The 22,954-nt window shown below is 32.3% G+C and overlaps 1 protein-coding gene across 1 annotated transcript in view; it reads right to left on the minus strand.

Annotated features, from left to right (window-relative positions):
- LOC129745446 (pro-interleukin-16-like) overlaps positions 1-22,954 on the minus strand; it is a 277,977-nt gene that overhangs the window by 190,900 nt on the left and 64,123 nt on the right. The gene's annotated exons all lie outside the window — the stretch shown is intronic.

Below are 22,954 nucleotides of genomic sequence, written 5' to 3' on the forward strand. Positions count from 1 at the left end.
AAAGGGCCAAACCAGAACTGATCTCATAATCGCGGGCACTTTAAGTTGTCTGTTTTCGATTTTTTTCTTTACTCTCAACTCTTTTCTTTATGTTTTCGGATAGGAGCCATGTTTAGTGGCTGAAGTAATGGATGGTTTTCGTCACCGCAAATGCCAGATGACTTAAATTGTCGTTACACGATCGCGCGCATCCATCCATTCTTCCACATGGCGGCTAGCATTATGCTTCAGTGATCCTTTTGCCGCCAAAAAGATGCAAGTGCGGGGCGAGCAATAGCGAATTAATTTATGTTCGCTTTCCAATGACGTTGATGATGCTACCCAACCCAAACCTCCTTCATCATACGCCAATTTGCAATGGGCAGAAGTATAAAGTTCGCGTACTTTCAAAAGCCGAAGATTACTGATCGGTGTTTACCCTTTTACGCCAGAGTGTAAGAAAGCGATTATGCAATTTTTGTATAGGTATATCTAGCGTGGATTGAGGAAAGTTGTTCGCATTTATTCATGCTATAATTAGGGGGTGCTGCTGAGCGCAAAGGACTGGTAAATCTACTTTTGTGATTTTTTTTTTTGCTGCGGCATCCAGTCTTGATTGAGCCTTGGATAACAGCTGAGTGAGCTTGTGGTGTGCTATTATCAATTTAAATTTGGCTTGAACCAGTATTTAAAATTTTGCCACAGCTTACATGTAAATTTGAAAGATTTTCAAAGCAAACAACTGCGAAACACTGACTGGGGCTGTGCTGCAACCTTCATAACGGATTGATGTCAAAGTCGTCGTTACAGTAATTTGTTAAACTTGGCCTAAGTTCCCTTTTGTTGGATAATTAGATGATGGAATAAAAAAATCGTTTGATTGGGTTACTTTTTGGGTAATATTAAACATGATTTTAAGAGGAGAAATCACCGTGAATTTGTTTTATGAAATGAATTTGCGGCTTTATCGGTGAGGGTTAAAGAGTTGAAATGAAAGACTAATAGAAGAACAGAAGAAAATTCTAAGGTGGTGAAAAGAGCGAAGAGCATTTGAAATAGAAGCTTGACCACATACTAAATTCTTTGTCCCGCATCAATTAACTGTATTGAAGAAGTAGTACCCAATAGAGAAGGCACTACGGAGTCCGTTCGGCACATGTGCACACTCACATGGCGGTCGAACCATCCATAATTAACTGTATCGAAAAATGTAGTGCCTTCTCTATTGGGTACTACTTCTTCAATACAGTTAATTGATGCGGGACAAAGAATTTTTTATTAATTAAGATTAATCACCGTGATTTATGTTCTGAAATTAATTTTTACGGCCTTATCGCTGAAAGTTATGTTCTCATAGTGAGAACATTTCAAGAATTGAAAATTATAGATGGATAGAAGAAGATTAGAAGAAAATTATAGGTGTTGAAATGAGCGGGTAGAATTTCACCGATAAGGCCGTAAAAATTAATTTCAGGACAAAGAATTTAGCATGTGGTCAAGCTTCTATTTCAAATGCTCTTCGCTCTTTTCACCACCTTAGAATTTTCTTCTGTTCTTCTATCCGTCTTTCATTTCAACTCTTTAACCCTCACCGATAAAGCCGCAAATTCATTTCATTAAACATGATGTCACTTTAAGACTAGCTAAACTTTTCCTGGGACTTCGGAACTTTTGGTTTATGCTTTTGAGTTTATAGTAGTAGGTTAACTTGCACACCTATTTTCTAACAGTTTCAATGTATAAATCGATAAGAGCAAGTCCACTGGTGTTGGGAAAAAGTGGTAGAAATTTTGACATCCTGAAAATTTCACCATGCAAAAATGTTTTCAAGATCTTGGGGCGTTGTATTTTTTTACAACACTGTTTCTATTTCAGCCGTATGTGATAGAAATATTGCTATTTTTGCATCACAGCATGCGAAAATACAACACGTGTTGTAAAAAAACTAGAAGCCCACTGATCTTGAAAATGTTTTACATGGCAAAATTTTCGAAATGTGCCGTAAGTGTCAAAATTTCTAACACTTTTTCCCAACACCAGTGAACATGACTCAGGTTAACGAGATTTACGAAATTTACTTTTCCTCCGACGTGCCCATAATTTAAGAGTTGATTTTGACTTACAAGGTTATGTTGATCCAAAAAGGAATGCTATAAGTGCTTTTTTGCATCAGCTCTAGTTCAGTTCTTGTTTTGAAAGTAGATTAAAAATCTCTAAAATAAAATTGTTCAGTTTTTTCGATACGGTTGAGTATTTAAAAATTTAGATTAAGGTTGTAATCATAGTTCATCATCCAACTTTCTTGAAGATTACGAGTTAAAGGCGAACTTTTTTACCATTGGGTAAAAATCAACCAAACTTTGCACACTTTTTCATTGACGTGTATTGTTTACATGCTGTCACTCGTACTCGAATTCGTATTTTTCGATTCAACGAAAATGGAGATGAACCAACGCGAGTTGAGAGAACAAATTCTTTCCAAACACTTGGAATTTCTGATCTGTCGCACCGGCACACACAGGAGTACGTAGAAGAAAAAGTTGGCCAAAAGTATTTTTTAGTTTTCAAATCAATAAAATAGTTTATTTTGACTTATCGAACGTTTTTAACATCATTTAATATATTTTTTACCGTTTTCGTACTTTTTCATAATTTTCTATTAGAAATTTTCTAACATTTATATGACATGATAGATAATCTAGGTTAAAAAAGTTGTAAAATTAAAAAATCTAGATTTTTTTTTTATTTCTTTTTGAAAGTTAAATAACATTTGAAAATATTCGAAAAAGAACATCAATTTAACTGAGCTTAAATTTAAAATAAACGAAGCCCTAGGTGACTTTTTTGTTGAAAAAATCTATCAATATTTTTAAACTTTGCACATGATTATTGAGGTTATCAATTTTTTAATGATATCAAACATTTTTCCGGGACTTGGTGGGAACATAAACAAAAACACTATTTTGTTAAAAAATCAACGTTTAAAACAAAAAATAAATAGAAGGGTTTTCAAAGCTCTGCGTACTGTCTCTCTAGTCATCGAATTTTGTCTATTATACTTAAAATTATTAAACATCCCTCCATTGAAGTTTTCCATTTCAAATTTTCATTTTTAGTCACTAAAGAAAGTTTTATTCATTGATATGACGTAGTCGCGCTGATTCAACAATTTGTAATTTTGAGTTTTGGCCTGGTTTTTGGGTGAAATACTCCTGTGTGCGGCAGTTGAAAAAAAACATTAAACGTTCACCATTCAACCGTCTCCAGAGTGTTGAAGTTGTTTCAGGAGCGGTTGACGTTGGACCACGGCAAAGAAGCTGGAGGAAAACCAAAACAAAACAAAAAGACGGAGGGAAAGGTGAAGCGGATGATTAACGCAAATCCCAACGTTCCAAGGTGTAATTGGGCAAAAAAGATCGGCATGTCGCAGAGCTATGTCCAGAATGCAAAGAAGAGAGCTGGACTACATACATACAAGGTAGAGAACATCCCAAATCATGATGAACGGCAACAATCGACGACTGAAATTCGGGAACGGAAGCTCTTCGAGAAAATGCTGACAAAATATGGCTGCTGTGTGATGGACGACGAAACGTATATAAAAGTCGATTTTAAGCAAACTTCGGGGTTGGAGTTTTTCACCGACAAGAGCAAGTTCGATGTGGACGACAAATTTAAGAAGAAGAAAATGTCGAAGCTCGCCTCCAAATATCTCGTTTGGCAAATGTTATCGCTAACATAGTACATGGAAAACAACAGGTAGGCCATTGCGCTTAGCCTCACTTCGAAGCTCCGTGTATGTACACAGCATGCTTGCGTACCAACAAAAATAGTAATGAGAGTTTTGCAATTTTATATAGAATGGTAATCAAAATTATTAATTTCTCCGTCGATAGCCATTCGATTCTTTTGAAAATGGCTTCAGATTAAAAGTTGTTTCTTCAGGCTCATCGGAAACTATTTTTTGAATTGGATATTTGAATCTGAACCATAAATAATGAGCATTTAAAAGAAATTTTCATCACCTTTCCTGTTTTTTTGAGAGCAAGCAATGTAATATTTTCTTCTGTCCATGTTAAAAATTTGATAAAAATATCATCAGATTTAAGTTTTTAATCGACAAAAAGTCCATTGCATATTACTTTGAGAGATTTTAAAAAGTCGAATATTGTTCGTCGCATGCATCAGTGTATATTTTTCTCATAATTTTATTGCTTGTCAATTTTTACGAAACATGTGATTTTCTGATAAATTCCATACAATGTTGTTTTGACAACATTGATGACAGTATTGGTGAAATTCTACCAACACTGACTTTATTCTCAGAGCGACACCGTCCGTTTTTCGTGCGCCACTAGGTTGCCCTTAGACTAATAAAAAGAACGATGAAAGCAGTTAGTGAACAATTAGGTTGCCACTAGGTTGCCTCCATGATGGAAAAACACGCAAATTCCACTGAACGGGTTTGATCTTCTTCTAAAAATCACGTACCACTTTGAGCCAGTGTATAATTCTAAACTATGCCCTTATGAAAATTGACCTTTATGCAAAATTGCGATCCAGAACCCGCAACCTTCATAGACGTCAACTCAACGGGTCTACACTCTACAGTATGTCTACAATACTCTTACTCATGTAATGTTGACATGACGAGTTTTGTTTTGCTTTGCCCTCACAACTTTCGTGTGTTAATGTTTTGTTGTTGCTCTTGTCAAAACAAGACTTGATCAACCGAAGTAAAGTTGTTGACAATTTGTAGTTACACTTGTACCATTAAAAATCATTTATAAATAAAAATTCTAAAAAAATGAAAATTAAAATTTATATATTTTATTGAGACATTATTTCCAAGTCCGATTTCAACTCCAGCTGCATATTTATTTCAAATTCGGACAGCTTTGAATGCCACGAAATTACTCCAATCTTGAGGAAAAGCATATCGAATCTACCCAAATTGAAACCACCCAGAAACTCGACAGCCCGTGATAATTCATTTCGATAGCCTCAAGCGGGCGGAACATAATCGAAGAATCTGATATCACAATAAAACCGTCTCCGTAGTCGGATGGGATTTTCATGGGTTCGATATTGAAGAAATAGCCCATTCCTCCGCCACATTACACGATCATCAACCTTTAAGAATGCCTTCATGCATTTATGCGCAAGGGAGAAAAGCGACAAGGGCGAAAGCGTATCCAAAATGAACGCATATCGTATTGCGTACCTTTAGGATGAATTCGTTTAGGCTTACAAACATGTGTCAAATTTCCCATTTTCGAAGCGTTAATCAACCTATAAAATTGAAATTAAAGAGAGACATTCAACGCGTGATGATGTTGGATGAATGTCTTTTTTCAATCAATCTCGACATAGCAAGAACAACACCAAAAATTACAAAAATGATAAAAAACAGAACTGATATAAAAATGACAAAAATGACAAAAATGACAAAAATGACAAAAATGACAAAAATAACAAAAATGACAAAATTGACAAAAATGATAAAAATGACAAAATTGACAAAATTGACAAAAATTACAAAAATGACAAAAATGACAAAAATGACAAAAATGACAAAAATGACAAAAATGACAAAAATGACAAAAATGACAAAAATGACAAAAATGACAAAAATGACAAAAATGATAAAAATGACAAAAATGACAAAAATGACAAAAATGACAAAAATGACAAAAATGACAAAAATGACAAAAATGACAAAAATGACAAAAATGACAAAAATGACAAAAATGACAAAAATGACAAAAATGACAAAAATGACAAAAATGACAAAAATGACAAAAATGACAAAAATGACAAAAATGACAAAAATGACAAAAATGACAAAAATGACAAAAATGACAAAAATGACAAAAATGACAAAAATGACAAAAATGACAAAAATGACAAAAATGACAAAAATGACAAAAATGACAAAAATGACAAAAATGACAAAAATGACAAAAATGACAAAAATGACAAAAATGACAAAAATGACAAAAATGACAAAAATGACAAAAATGACAAAAATGACAAAAATGACAAAAATGACAAAAATGACAAAAATGACAAAAATGACAAAAATGACAAAAATGACAAAAATGACAAAAATGACAAAAATGACAAAAATGACAAAAATGACAAAAATGACAAAAATGACAAAAATGACAAAAATGACAAAAATGACAAAAATGACAAAAATGACAAAAATGACAAAAATGACAAAAATGACAAAAATGACAAAAATGACAAAAATGACAAAAATGACAAAAATGACAAAAATGACAAAAATGACAAAAATGACAAAAATGACAAAAATGACAAAAATGACAAAAATGACAAAAATGACAAAAATGACAAAAATGACAAAAATGACAAAAATGACAAAAATGACAAAAATGACAAAAATGACAAAAATGACAAAAATGACAAAAATGACAAAAATGACAAAAATGACAAAAATGACAAAAATGACAAAAATGACAAAAATGACAAAAATGACAAAAATGACAAAAATGACAAAAATGACAAAATTAACAAAAATGACAAAAAAAATGACAAAAATGACAAAAATGACAAAAATGACAAAAATGACAAAAATGACAAAAATGACAAAAATGACAAAAATGACAAAAATGACAAAAATGACAAAAATGACAAAAATGACAAAAATGACAAAAATGACAAAAATGACAAAAATGACAAAAATGACAAAAATGACAAAAATGACAAAAATGACAAAAATGACAAAAATGACAAAAATGACAAAAATGACAAAAATGACAAAAATGACAAAAATGACAAAAATGACAAAAATGACAAAAATGACAAAAATGACAAAATGACAAAAATGACAAAAATGACGAAAATGACAAAAATGACAAAAATGACAAAAATGACAAAAATGACAAAAATGACAAAAATGACAAAAATGACAAAAATGACAAAAATGACAAAAATGACAAAAATGACAAAAATGACAAAAATGACAAAAATGACAAAAATGACAAAAATGACAAAAATGACAAAAATGACAAAAATGACAAAAATGACAAAAATGACAAAAATGACAAAAATGACAAAAATGACAAAAATGACAAAAATGACAAAAATGACAAAAATGACAAAAATGACAAAAATGACAAAAATGACAAAAATGACAAAAATGACAAAAATGACAAAAATGACAAAAATGACAAAAATGACAAAAATGACAAAAATGACAAAAATGACAAAAATGACAAAAATGACAAAAATGACAAAAATGACAAAAATGACAAAAATGACAGAAATGACAAAAATGACAAAAATGACAAAAATGACAAAAATGACAAAAATGTCAAAAATGACAAAAATGACAAAAATGACAAAAATGACAAAAATGACAAAAATGACAAAAATGACAAAAATGACAAAAATGACAAAAATGACAAAAATGACAAAAATGACAATAATGAAAAAAATAACAAAAATCACAAAAATCACAAAAATCACAAAAATGACAAAAATGACAAAAATGACAAAAATGATAAAAATGACAAAAATGGCAAAAATGGCATAAATGACAAAAATGACAAAAATGACAAAAATGACAATAATGACAAAGATTACAAAAATGACAAAAATCACCAAAATTACAAAAATGACAAAATTGATTAAATTGACAAAAATGGCGTAGATTACAAAATTGACATAGGTACACATTTTGCAAATCCTTAATCAAATATGAACACTTTAGAAAATTCTTTACAAAAAAATTCACATTTAATCATAGCTCAATAGTTTTTGATAAGTGGCCACAAAAATCTCAATAAAAAAAAAACAAACAACTATTCAAGAACCTTGACTTTTTGTGTTTCTCTTCAAAACCCTTCTTGAGATTTATCTCAAACACATCCTATGCTATGTAAATATTTACCTGATCCCAAGAATTATCTCCCAAACTAGAGATTCAGCTGCGTCAAACATGAGCGTTGGAATAAACTTTGTTTGTAATTCGTAGCTCATTCCACTTTCTCGAGAATGGTCCAAATGAAAAGCGGATGGACGTAACGAATGGCTTTGAAGTCTCGTTTGGGGTTTCGCTTTCAAAGTTTGTTTGTTGGATAAGTTCCGTGGAAAGTTACACTCACCGAGAACTAGAAGTGTTTTTAAGTGATTCATCCTCGTGGACAATGACCGGATGCCAAATGTTCAAAGGTTGATTTCCTCTAATCTATACTGTAGTTCCGCCCTTCTTTGCTTATGAGCAGCAGATTTAGTCTTTTTCGATTTCTTGATGGTTTCAAGAACACGGTTTGAATTGGAACGCGAAAAACTAATAAGGAAATGAGATACTTTTGTACTTTGGCGGATATGTCTATCTCATTACTTCGCGGCATTGCAAATTGTTAGACCCTATTAGAGTTGTTTTTTTTTTCAAGTGTTAACAAAGTCTCAAAGTAGTAACGATCACTTTATGATCGTCAACCAACTAGCCTAGGGGCGGATGTCCGATTCGATTTGACTGATAGTTGGGTGCACAAAACAGACGTTTCCCCCCGAAAACCTACTCACTAATCAGTTCCACCTTAGTTGCCATAAAGACTTAAGGCTAAAGTGAGTAGCGATTCATGTTGGACGCGAACAACGGGTGACTTTTAATGGCTATTGATATGTTCTGTGAATTTAAAATGTTCAGAATTGGACGAGATTATACCAGTGACACGTTATTGTTCGTGGTGTTATAGGCAAAACAATTCCTTTGATTCAGCTCTAGTTTTGAACCGGTAGTTTAAGATTGACAACTCAATCGGTAGGAAGTAAAACAAACAGTGTTGATGACTTCTTAAAACTGGCAGGTGGCCTTGGTGATTATTTTGAGAGGATTGAACAACTGGTAGTAAAATAAAATAAGCTAAGGAAACCATTTCTAACAATCTCAAATGTACTTCGTTAAGAATAACGGTTGATAAAAAGTCCTAAGGAAAAAAACAACTCCTACCGATGTGCGTATACATACATACCTAGATAAAACTAATTCCAGAGTGGTGGGAAAACAAGAATGGTGTGAAATTGCCATTTCTCATGATCGTTATCGGGATTCATTAAATGTCACGATTTATTCCGGTAGAAGTTGTCAAGCGACGTGACAGTTCATTGTCGGGAACCCCCATGGCGGCCATGATATGGTGGTAGCATAATTACGCAAATGCTACACTGAATTCTGATATGCACCCCATACATATCACAAACTGCATTCAGCTTTCGTCGTTGAACTCCGAGGGTGGCGCAGCACTAATTCAAGACGAAAGAATGGGATTGTTTTGCTTTCGCTGCATAAATTTATACCAATAAGCGCATGGTTAAAGAACGAAACGAACGGGAAACCAAGCTTAATACAGCTTACAGAATCAGCTTTGTTATTTTTTTTAACACTCATGCTGGTTGTCGCTCGAGTTTTATATCAAACCTCCTTTTAATTGGCGCTAGTATTGGCTTTCCGCAGACACATGAACTGCCACTCAGCACGTTGCACGCGGTCTTGAATGGGTTTCGCTTGCATTTCAGTTTATTTGCTTCTAGACATGTGTAAATCCACTAGAGATGCAATCAACAAAATTCAAGCTGCCGGAAAGAGATGCAACCGAAACACGCTCAAATCGCTAACTCGACATTGTACGCATAGGGGGGAGTTCCCACTTGAGATGGCGTTTTACTGAACTAGTTCCCAAAACGTTCATGTGGGTACGCTTTTTCAAAACCGAAATGGAACGGGGTGTCGTGAGATGGCAATTGTGAATTATTTGTAACAAAAGAGACAACTAAACAGAGCGTTCTGAGTTGCCGAAGAACTGAAGAACAACGAGACTTCATCTGATAAAGGCGTCGTTTTATGCGAAGATTCAGATAAACTTATCCGTCCTAAACACAAAACTCCCCTGTATTTTGACTGCAGATGGACGAACTCAGCGTTCCGCAAAATTAACAAACAACGTTAAACAGCTGGTTTCTATTCAGTTGTTCAATTCGTTGGAAAATGGATAAAAGAAACGCATTCCTAATCGCGTCGAATGCGTGGAAAAGCGAATGTTCAGAATTGCCAAGATTTTGTCGAAGTAGAAAGTCAAAATCTTATCAAAAAAAAGGATATTCAACTTTTTTGGATCAGAGAAGGTTTTAATTTTTTTTTTCAATGAATGCAATAAGCGTAATTTTAGACATTAAATTATGAAGTTTAATTTAATTGAAACCCTTATGAGGAATATTTCAAATCCGTTCATTCATTCCCACACGGTTTTGAACTATTGCAGACGTGGACCCAACGAGCTGCATGATGATAGAAAATTCACTCCACCCAAGCAACCAAAAGTTCGAATAACATTCCTCTATCAGGTTTGATCAGCTCAATCGTGTTTTTAATACAACTCAATAATTGAAACAGGATGTTTTCCAGATTGCCTTAAAGTAGCGAAAGTAACTCCAATATTCAAATCAGGTGATTCAGAAGATGTCAACAACTATCGACCAATTTCTACGCTCAGTGTCTTCAGCAAAGTGTTCGAAAAATTACTAGTAAACAGAATCATGAGTTTTCTTAATTGTAATAATATTTTATACAAAATGCAATACGGTTTCAGAGCAGGCTCAAGCACTCTTATAGCTATTTCTGAACTAGTTGACTCAATTATAACAGAGGTTGATTCTAAAAATATTGTCGGAACTTTATTTTTGGACCTGAAAAAAGCGTTCGACACACTGAATCATGAAATATTATTAGAAAAATTAAACAGATACGGAATAAGGCAAATGACATAATTCGAAGTTATTTGAACAACAGGAAACAATTTGTTGTGGTTGAAGGAATAGCAAGCGAATTCAGAAATATCAATATAGGGGTTCCACAGGGCAGTAACATAGGTCCTTTACTTTTTCTTATTTACATTAACGACATTTGTAATCTTCCTCTTATTGGTACAGCACGGCTTTTTGCGGATGATACTGCTTTATTTTACACAGGAAAGTCTCCAAATACAATAGGGGAGAGTGGGGATACTTGATCCCCATTTCTTATTTTCACCATATCTTTTTGGAAAAATTTAGCAACTCGCCGTCTTTGACATTTTCCGACAGCTTGTAACTTCAAGTTTCTATGCTCCAAAAATAAGACCGATAATTGAACCCGTTGATGCACTAGAAGAATTTTCGTGGGAGTAAAAATATTGCGATTTTTCTGAAGTTAGGGGAGACTTGATCCCCTATTGAAGGAGACTTGATCTTTTATTCAGGAAGCCCTAATCCTTGTATAAAAATCAAACAAAACCCCAAGATAGAATGTTAATTGACTATTTTGGTCATGTTTGTTCTTATTTCACAATTTATAGCAGACATAAGAAGAAAATTCTATAACTTTGTCTCAACGCTAATAACGTTGCATACTCAAAGGCGCTATTTTTTATAATTAAGAGAAAATTAATTATTTTTGCTCTTTACTTAAGACAATTGTTTGATAAATATTAGTTTTTGGATAAATATTAGTAATTTTTTAATCAGCAATCATAACGATCAATTCAGAAGAAGAATATGCCGTTTGGAAGGGGGATCAATTGTACCCAACTCTAGGGGATCAATTGTACCCATAATCAACATTTTATAAAACTTTTTCTGAAAAAAGTTGAAAGTTTTCCATTGCTTTGAAAATATGGCATTATGAAGTTCATTTTACGCTCGAACGATTGATACATTGGAACAAATATTTTTTTCATAATTTTCCCATGTAAGGAACATTTTAAAGTGATGGAAAAAGATCTTCAAGTTACATTTTGTAAAATTTTTCAAACAAAGTTCAATTACTCAAACAATTATTTTGTTAAAATTTTTTAAACTACAAGCATTGTTATTTTGCTCATTTTGGCACATTTTTCTAGAACATTTGATCTTTGTAAGACATTCCAGTTCCGAGATATAGCTAAGGAATCAAGTATCCCCAGGGATCAAGTATCCTCATTCTCCCCTAATCGAAAACCTGGAACATGATTTGAGATTGCTATCTACTTTTTTCAATAGCAATCTACTCTCTTTAAACTACGAAAAAACTAAATACATGTTATTCCATTCATCCAGGAAAGTAATATCACAACACAGGGATCCGCATATGAATCAGTTTGCCATACAAGAGGTGAAAACCTTCAAATACCTAGGTATTCATTTAGATAGTACTCTTTCCTGGAGTTGTCATATACAACATTTAGAAAAAAGAATTTCTCCCCTCTGTGGTGTACTGTGGAGATTGAAGAACTTTGTGCCACAACATGTTCTTTTAAAATTCTATTATGCTTTCATTCACTCTTTATTTCATTATCTTATAACAGTCTGGGGACGAGCATCTCTTTCACACTTTCATAAACTTCAAACTTTGCAAAATAGATGCTTGAAAAATATTTACAATCTTCCTTTGCTGCATCCAACTAGGCTTATTTATTCATCCAGAGTCCATAATATCTTACCCTTATCAGATCTTTGTGATCTCCAAACTATATTGTATGTCTTGCATTCGTCAACTTCTATTCAAAACCTACGTTTCACAACGGGAATACGAACACATAATACTCGTCACTTAAATCATCTTCAACGCTTCGATCCTCAACCTCCCTAGGACAAAAAAGGATATCGTTTATTGGACCAACAAAATATAATTCCCTACCTAATGAATGAAAAGAAATCAGTTCACGATCCATTTTCAAAGTCAAATTGCTTCTAATATTTAAAGATAAATTAAGTCCGTAAAACAAGCCGAACAAAGCTAGCCTTTATTATTTTTGTAATTTTGTAGCGTTATTTATTGTAAAATTATAGTAATAACTTAATCTTTCAATTTTAAACTCCTAATTTTAGTATTACTTTTTATATAAATATTTAAAATTTTCTTAAAAATGAATCTCTTTAAAGGAAATCTCTTTCCATTGAGATTCAAAATATAAATTAGTTTAACTTATATCGCCACATATCCTCGCATTTAACTATAAACTTTGAGTTCTCAGCACGAGTAATGTTTTGCTCTCTTCGCGTATTAGATTGTTTGTTTTTGTTTCTGCTGCCAGACGTGCTGAGAACAGTAGCGTCCATTACCAGGGGGCTCAATGGAGCCTTTTGGTATGGGGGAGTGTGGTGGGCCGCTACAAAAAAAAAAAAAAAAAAAAAAAAAAAAAACTTCTTTTCAGCTTAATTTTCAAGTACCTAGCTAAATGAACAACACTAGAAACGGAGGAATGAGGATGAATAACTCGAGAGAGTTTAAATTTTAAATCCTAGAAAAAGACAAAAAATAGCTAAATGAAAGTTAAAGTTGACAAAAATCACCGCTTGAAAATCGAGCTACATACCAGCTGCTCTATATGAACATCATGTGTAGGCAACGATTTTTTTTTCCTGTTGGGGAAAGAGTCCACTGCGATCATTAAGTTGATCTATTGTGGTATTCCCCCGCGTTATTATTTTCACTTTGATATGCTACATCAAACCCCTGCACTATTGTTTGAAGTTGCAGTTGTTTACCGGTAGCACTACGAGCACACACATATCTAGGCAGGATCTCCAAGTGCAATCTAAGTTCCCTTGAAAAGATCCATCCACATGCATGTGCTGCATCATTGAGGCGTACAATTCCAAGGTATTCACGGCTAGCATTTCACTAATGCTAAAACCGCTAACCTTCATCATACTATGTTTGCCAGGTTATGTCACGACCGGGATTCGATCTCATGAACGTTGGCTTAGAAGACAAGTATGCTATTATCTAGGCCACGATCTGCTGGCTAAAGAAAAGGATATAAAACTTCTTTGGGTCAGAGAAGGTTTTAATTTTTTTTATTCAATAAGTGCAATAAGCGTTAGTTTAGATATTAAATAATGAAATTTAAATTAATAGAAACCCTTATCAGGAAAATTTCAAATCCGTTTATTCATTCCCACCTAGTTTTGAACAAGTGCAGACTTGGACCCAACGAGCTGTATGATGGTAGAAAATTCATTCTATTTTCTTTAATTATACCCAAGCAACCAAAAGTTCAGATAACATTCCTCTATTAGGTTTGATCAGCTCAATCGTGTATTGTAATGCAACTTCTTTTCAGCTTAATTTTTAAGTAGAGTAAGTGAGCCTAATATCGCTTTATTATGTCAGAGGTTTCTAGGTTTGATATTAGTAGGCCAAATCTTTGATTCTTAGATATACAATTTTTTGGTAACTAAGTTCCAAATTTTTTCTGAACTCTGTTATGGTTTGAAATAATCATTTCAAGCTTAAATCTACGAAAAATATCATGTTTTACAAAGTGTGTCGATGTTCCTTATTTGGCACTATAATTGTTCCTAATGTCAACATATGAGGAAAAATGTATCCGCGTACCCAATATAACACTGTTTTTTCCTGATTTTGCATATGGGTCTGTTTTTTTGAATACTTAAATGAGAAAGATCTCAAAACTCACCTTTTTTATAAATTTTACAACGTTTTTGGAATATGAATAGAGAAATAAAGACTATTTAAATCCTACACAATATTCCTTTACGCTAGTTTTGAAGAAAGTAGTGGATGTTGAGCTTATTAAAATTCAAACTTTACCTTTTCTAATGGATACATTTATTATTTTTCAAAAAGTAGAAAATTCATTATAATGGATGCAACATTTGTGTACCACAACACTTATTTAAATTTTATTTTAGTATAATGTAATAAAATTAACATTTTTTGATAACAAAACGATGATGCCATTGTTTCTCACAACGTGAGATAGTTTTTTGGAGTTTTTGATTCTCATAAAAAAATTGAAAAATCGAAATTTTTACATTTTTTGATGCCGTAAGGACTTTACACAGTAAATATGACGGATTGGCTTAATGATATCACCTATAAACTTTATTGATCTTATTACCCTATATCAACACTGTCGGTGTATAAATATTTTCCGGAAAATCATTTAATTTTTTTTTAATTCGGTTACCAGTCTGGGCTAAAATGCATCGACATGCACATCAATGATTTACAGTTTAAATCTGGACATGCTGGAATATTTTTTTTTTTTTTTGTTTCGATTATAGTCGTTTTACCATCTTTATGGCATTCGCGACTTTATCAACGTTACAGTTGGCGGATCGTTATTGAAAAACTTATCCGGTACAACTGTGTTCGATATTTACTCTTGGGCTCGAACTCGCGGACATCGGCTCAGGAGACAATAGACTTGCCAACTGAGCTATATCACAAGCCCCATGCTGGAATATGGTTTAAATTTTTTTGTAGTATTTTTTACCCCTGAATGTATACAGCACCCTTAAGCTTTCTTTTTTAAAAATCGTTGACCGTAAAAATATCAAATTCAATTCGAACTAAATCAATAATAACTGGAGATCGTGCTTTACTTTTAAAACATTTTCATTTGATTTTTCATTAAAAACAAAGGTTTTTGCAACTTACCCCTTTTTCCTAGTAGGGTGAAAGTCGCTTGTTTCGTATATTTTAAAATTAACTGGTGAAACCAACGTTAATTTGATGTCCCATTAACCTTAAAACTTTTGATGTACAAGCGGTATGATTATCGTTGAGAAGCTCTCTGTAACTTGACGGTTTTCTTCGCGTAGAGTGCGTTCTTTACAACCTGGCGAAAATAGTTTTTCAACATTTTTACCTTTGAGATACAATGAAATAAAAAAAATCGTGTTTCATCAACTCAAAACAGTTTATTTTAACAGATCGTTGAAAATTAAGTTAAAACACAATTCGATCAATCAAATTTATTTCAAATGCATTCTATGACTTTGCCAGAATTTGGAAAACTTTGACTATGTCCATAATTAGGTACACATTAAAAATAGTTTTCCTAATTGTGGACATAAGCTTTTTTAGTTTTTACACGAATAAAAAACATGGTTCTAACATACTAACTACTAAAATCATGATGAAAAACAAGCCTAGCATCATTGTCGATCATGTTTGTTATTGATTGACAATCATGAATGTTTCAAAAGGAAAATTTGAAGAAATGCCAGGCCGCATGTTGACAAAACCTGGTGCATGGGCTCGCCACTCCATTGTGGTTAGCTAGTAATGATTTGATAATATTGTACCCTCCGAAGAATAAAAAACAATTTTTATTTTATTAATACCCTCTGTGTTGCCAATTTGTTACTATTCTAAACAAACGATTGATATTTTATTTCATTCTTTTCTAATCCGAAACAAAGTAAAAATAATGTTTTAAAATAAGACATTTCCATATTTTATTTCAGTACTAGCTGACCCGGTGTGCTTTGCTACACCTTCCAAAAACTGTTGAAATTTGTTATAGAATAAGTTATTTAACTTTTCATGCACAAAATTCTAAATTCAATTTTAATATCATTAAAATGTTTTTTCAAAATAAAATTGCAACTTTTTTTACTTTGAAATCTTATTTTTTTTTTAATCCGTGTTTAAATCCTTTTTATGACTCTGGATTTCTTTGCTTCATAAGTTTATAGCTTATGACAATTTTTTTTATACATGGAATCTTCGCTGTCTCTTTATTTGTAGGGAGGGTCTTAAATGTTCTTGGATTTTTTTTTCTATAACAAAATAACATCACGGGACACTCATTTTACCTTTTCGTCCTCGAATTATTATACAAATTGTGAAAGTGACCCCCTCCATCATTCCTTTAACCCTAATGGAAGGAATGGAGTCCCATAACATCAGAAAAACACTTCTTGTATACAAATACGATTCCATATCATATATGGCGTCATTCTTGATAAGCTCTCGAGCTATAAAAAATGGGTGACCCTCTCCCCACTTTATATCTCCCCTCTGGCAGGAGAAGGGGGTCTCAAACTATCGAAGCAACATTACCCGTATACAAATATACTTCCATGCAAATTTGGTTCCATTTTCTCGATAAGTTATCAAAATATTTAAAAAAAAATAGTATGAGTGACCCACTTCCCATTATATCGTTCCACTTAATGGAGAGAGGGGTGCTAAACTACCGAAAAAACATTTCTTGTACTTGAATACCCTCCCATGCCAAATTTGGTTTCGTTTGCTTTAATAGTTGTCGAGTTGTGCCATAAAATTTGTATGCCTATCATCCCCTACCTGGAAGGAGGGGATCAGGATCCAACATTCAGTGTATTCAAATACATTTCCATGCCCAATTCTGATCCATTGGCTCGATTGTTTGATTGTTCCCATGTCATATTTAGTTCTATTTGTTAGATAAGTTCTTGGTTTATGCAACATAATCGTATATGAGCTCCCGTCTTCTCTAACTGTATCCTCAATTGAAGGAGAAAGAAGTGTCAAATAAGCTAATAACCTTTTTACGTATCCAAATGATTTTCCATACCAAAGTTGTTTCCATTTGCTCAAGTTATGCGAAAAATTGTAAAGGAGCCCCCTCTCTCCTCCCTATCACGCAACTGGAAGGAGGCAGCAGTACCAAATATACACAGAAGCATTCCATGTGCTCAAATACCCTTTCAAACAAAATTTAGTTTCATTTGCTGGATAAGTTCCCGAGTGATTTAATCATTGTATGGAAGCACCCTCCTCCCTCAAGATTTTACAACTTGAAGAACGGAGGGTTCTCAAAATATCATAAAAACATTTCTCGTAATCAAATACCTTCTCACACCAAATTCGGTTCCATTTGCTTGATTAGCTATCCAATTATGCTGAAAATTGTAAAGAAGCCCCCCCCCCCCCACTTTCTATCTCCTCACTGGAAGGAGGAAAGGGTAGCAAATATGCAAATAACTATTTATCGTTCCCAAATAAACTCCCAAGCCAAAGTTGGTTTCATTTGATCGAATAGTTTCCAAGTTATGCAATTAAAAAGATATGAAAGCCCCCTCCTTCCTTCCTGTATCATAACTTGAAGGAAGGAGGGGTCTAAAACAATCATAGAACCATTCCTTGTATTCCCCTACCCTCCCATGCCAAATTTGGTTCCATTAGCTTGATTAGTTCTAAAGTTATGTAAAAAAATTTAAGGTAGGCCTTTATATGAAAGACCCCCTCCCTCCTTCCTGTTAGAGGGAGGGGTCTCAAACCATAATAGGAACCTTTCCCGGCCTTCAATACCCCCACCTGCCAAGTTTCACGCAAATTGGTTCAGTAGTTTTCGAGTCTATAGGGAACAGACAGACAGACAGACAGACAGACAGAAATTCATTTTTATATATATAGATTAAATATAGATTTTGAAATAAAACTTTTTGACCACAATTCAAAATGAGAAATTTATTTAAATATTGATAAACATTTTCGAATCACGATTCTATTTTAAAATCAGTTTTAAGTTCCTAGCAATTATGATTGGAAACTTTTCTAAAATATTTGGTTTTTGAACGAAAATTTGCAAAATGAGAATCAAACAAATTTCGATTCGTTTATAAAATGACATTCCGAGCGATTCCTCAAAATACTCCTCCTAATGCAGATTTTAAAGAAGCCAATGAACTCATTAATAGAAAATAGATCGATTTGCTATCTACAATTTCAAAACTTTTTTTAGTCTCTTTCGTAAATCAATTCACATAACAAAGGCTGTAGCTAGTCATGAATATTATACAAGCTTGATTTGAATGACTTTCAAATTTTATAAGAATAGGCAAAATCGAAATTCATTATGTTTGAAAAGCTATTTAGTTAATTTTGAAAGATTGTGAATTGTTACTTGCATATCGGCTTATTTAAATTAGCAAAACATTATAATATAGTAAAAACATAGAATTAAATATTTAAAAATAAAACCTTCAAAGCAAATACCTACATATGTATGTACATGGCCGTGCGAACGGGGGGGCGGTTTAGGGGTTTAACCCCCCCATGAAAATTTTTTTCAAGTTAAATTTTCACCGAAGTAACGAAAAATTACTTGATCTTAAAATGTATTTTAAAATAAGTGTTAACAAGCAAGTAAGAATTTTTTCTCACCTCCGGCGGAGTTCATTCTTAAATCACCCTTCGCTTGAGACATTTCGATCTACGATACTATTCGACGTTTACGAATTGAAACTAACTTTGGTTAGTTTCTAACTAAATTGCAATTCAATTAATCTTTTGTATAGGAACTCAAAACTTGACATACAAAAACCCTACCTTTTTATTAAGAAGTGTAACTAAATAAAAACAGAGTTTGAAACGAACCATTTTTATATTTGAAAAAATTGTTTATTTCATTACAAATGTTAAGCTGATATGAAATATTCTTCAAGAAACCAATTTCGACTAAATTTTAAAACGTGTTTTTTGTTTTTCTGAGTGATGTTCTCAACACATCACAGAATTTTTTACAAACCCACAAAATTTACATTTTTCTAAGTACTTTGTAAACCCTGAATCTGTATATGCAATATTTCTTTCAGCTTTTGTTATTAAAATGACTTTTGTAAATAAGTAAAAAATATTTTAGAAATTTCTGCACTGATTATACAAAAACTCAAATCAAAAACATGTCATTCAAAAATGAAAGTTTTAAATAAATTTTCTACTTTCCTCATGAATTCAAGTAATTTTGAGTTCCGCGAAAAAAGTTATGGAAGTTTTATGTTTTTTTTTAATTTTTTTTCATTTTTAATTTTTTTAAGTGGTTTTAACCTAAACTGAATTTTAGATATTTTTAAGTAAACATGTAATCTTTTTGCAGGCTCAACAAATGTGTTAAATGAAATCAAGTTTTTTTTACACTTTCTACAGTTATGTCAAAAGTACTTTCCATTTTTTTAAATTGTTGAATTTTACATTTTTTAGATCGTGCACTATTTACATCAAAATAATATCCCTTAATTGGATGAAGATGGATGGATAAATAGAATCAGAATCAGATTTTTTCGTATATGTAGGTATGGTAGTTATCAATATTTGATTTTACTTAAAACTGGTATATTTTTTAAATTCCTTATCACTAAAATTCAAAGTGTTCGACCAAAATTGATAAAAGATTCTAATTCAGAACGCTTAAATCTACCAAATCAGTCATTAAAAAAAATAGCATCAAAATGCTGTTGATTTGAGTCATCAATTATATTATGAAAATTCTTATGTTAAAACATTATTTAAAAAACCTCCTGAAATGTTTAAAAAAACTTATCTTTTTCATTTTCATATTTTATTCAAATTTTCAAATAAATTTACCAAATTTAATTCATTAACTTGCCGAATTTTTAATTCAAAATATTTAAATTTTAGAAATAATTTTAACATTTTTTTTTTAATTCTGAATTTTTGTGTACTTAAATCTAAAAGCTCTTAAATTTTAATTTTTAGTAAGAAAAACATAGTTCGATCATGATCATGATTTTTGAATTAATCTTTAAAAGTTTGAAACATGATTTGAATTAGATAGCAACTTTAAACTTAATTTTATTGCGAAATTTTAAATAACTTTATATTTGCTTTGTTCTTCCAAATTTTTGTTGTAACTTGGAACTCCTTATCTTTCAATTTTTATCAGTTTCATTGATCATTCACAAAATTACCCATTTTCCAACATTTCCTTGTAAGTATAATTGAACATGAAGTTATTATTTTGAACTTCAAAAATGAACTATTCAAGCCGTTTATTTTTTCTATAAACAGGTTCTCTGATTTCTTTCACTGGCACTTCTCAAATAACAATAAATATATCTATTCATCTTTTTATCAAATTAAATTAAACCATCAATCATTGAATCAATACTACATAGTTCGGATTGGTTTTTCAGTTATCGAAAATTCACATTTTTAATCGCGATTAAATATTTTTTGTTCAAATTCAAAATAGGTACTACAGCGGAATTTTTCAATCACCTTTCAGTTGAAAATGAAGATAAGAATTTTAATTAAGATGAATAAAAATTAACAATTATTATCATTATCCTAAGAACTAATCATGGTTGGTTTTTTTATCTGATTGGACATTAATTTAAGAATCCAGATTTCTTTTAAACTCTGTGTTTTTGAAATGTTTAGTTTAAATGAGCTTAGATATTCTTTTGAAACAAATTTTTAGTTCAGTGATAATTTCAAAACACTACAGTGGATTTTTTTTAATCTACCCTCCAGTTGAAAATGAAGAAAAGTACTGTAAATTAATATGAATAGTAAATAACATTTATTATCAATTTCCTAACAATTTATCATGGTTAATGTTTAACCTGATCAGATATTTATTTAAGAATTCGGATTTTTTCTAAATCTGTGTTTTGGAATTATTCATTTCAAATTAAATTCAAATTAAAAAACTAGACTGCCTAAAAATTATGTTGAAGAAAATTTCTAGTTTAGATCATTTTCAGAAAATTATCAATGACTTTTCGAAAATATCATTTATTTGAAACTTTCATTGGGATTTGTTTGGGAAATTTTATTTTTTTTAATCAGTAAAATGTGTTTTTTTAGTGATATATCATCATGATAATCGTGAGTAAGAAAATGGTGTTAGAAATGCATTTGCTTGTTAATTGTGTATTTTTGGTATTGTTATTATGTTTAGCTTAATTTGAATTTCGAAAACCCCCCCCATGGACGGGTCCTTCGCACGGGCAGGATGTACATATTTCATTTAAATTCAGTGAAACAGTGAACGACATCTATTTGTTTTTACTTAATCTATTGAAAATGACTTATGGTAATCAGTAAACGGATTAAACGGATATTCTCTGTGAACTCCGCCTCAAATCAATGATCAAATGAAATCCTTGAACGTCGCAATCCGATCAACGTTCATTGAGTAAAAAAAATTACGATATAATCTTTCCAATAACAGTTATCGATTGAAGCAATCGTGAAGTTAATCTTATGCAGTTTCTTACAAATGCAAATTAACTCCACAAAATTAAGACCCTATTCAATGGTGGGAAAATATAACTGATGTAAAATTTCCATTTCCTCTTATCATTATTGGGATTCATTACACAGCACGATTTATTCCGGTAAAAATATCAAGTAACGTGACAGTTCATTGTCGGGAACCCCCACAAACAATGCCATTGCAATGTGAATATGTTGGAAGCATAATTAGATCGAATTTAAGTATTCACCCCATATATCACAAACTGCATTCAGCTTTCGTTGTTGAACTCCAAGGGTGGCGCAGCATTGATTCAAGACGAAAGAATGGGATTGTTTTGCTTTCGCTGCATAATATTTATACCAATCAGCGCATGAATAAAGAACGAAACGAACGGGAAACCAAGCTTGCAGCTTACCGAATCAGTTTTAGTAGGGTGATTTGCCAATCGTTGCACAGCTAAGCACATGATTTTGGTGTTTATGCTGTATTTTAGTCATTTCAACCAAATTCACTCGATTTTTTTTGTCAATGCACTCATACAGGATTGGTCAACAAGATCCAAAGGTTCAAGTGGTTGAAAAAAGTGACATAAAAATTTAAAAAATCATTTAAAACAGCTTGTCTTTGCCCAATAGTTGCACAGGCAAATTTTGCGTCGTGCATAATGTTGTCCGATTTTTTCCAATGGTTGCACATTTTTGAAAACAGTCACCATGAGGTCGAATAGGCTGATATTTGTTACGGAAGCTTATTATGAGAACTTCTAGTTCAAATGCAATCTAATTTTTAGACGGCCCCTTATGAGGGGGAGGGGGGGAGGGGTGGTGTCTTCCATATAAACCGTCCAATGCACTTTCCAATTCCAATTCGGGTCCAAAAAAAAAACCCAAAGCCACCGGTTTGAGTGTCTGGAATAGCATTTATCACACGTGAAGTTTTCTCAGAAACTCAAACCCACCTCTTTATTTCCCCAAAGCCATTTGAGTGGAGGTTAAATAACATAATTTGTCCAGTGTTGAGCCTTTTTCTTTATATGTCCTACCGACATAAAATTTTATGTCTTTAAAATCCCATAGAATGAACTGAAAGGTATTTAATGCTGAATTTTTGAGTGGCTATTAACAGGTGAAAAGATTAGAGAACGTGAACTGTTTTGCCCCCTTTTACCCTTATGAAGAAGATGC

Source organism: Uranotaenia lowii, chromosome 2 (genome assembly GCF_029784155.1).
Source record: "Uranotaenia lowii strain MFRU-FL chromosome 2, ASM2978415v1, whole genome shotgun sequence".
In the NCBI taxonomy this organism is placed as follows: domain Eukaryota; kingdom Metazoa; phylum Arthropoda; class Insecta; order Diptera; family Culicidae; genus Uranotaenia; species Uranotaenia lowii.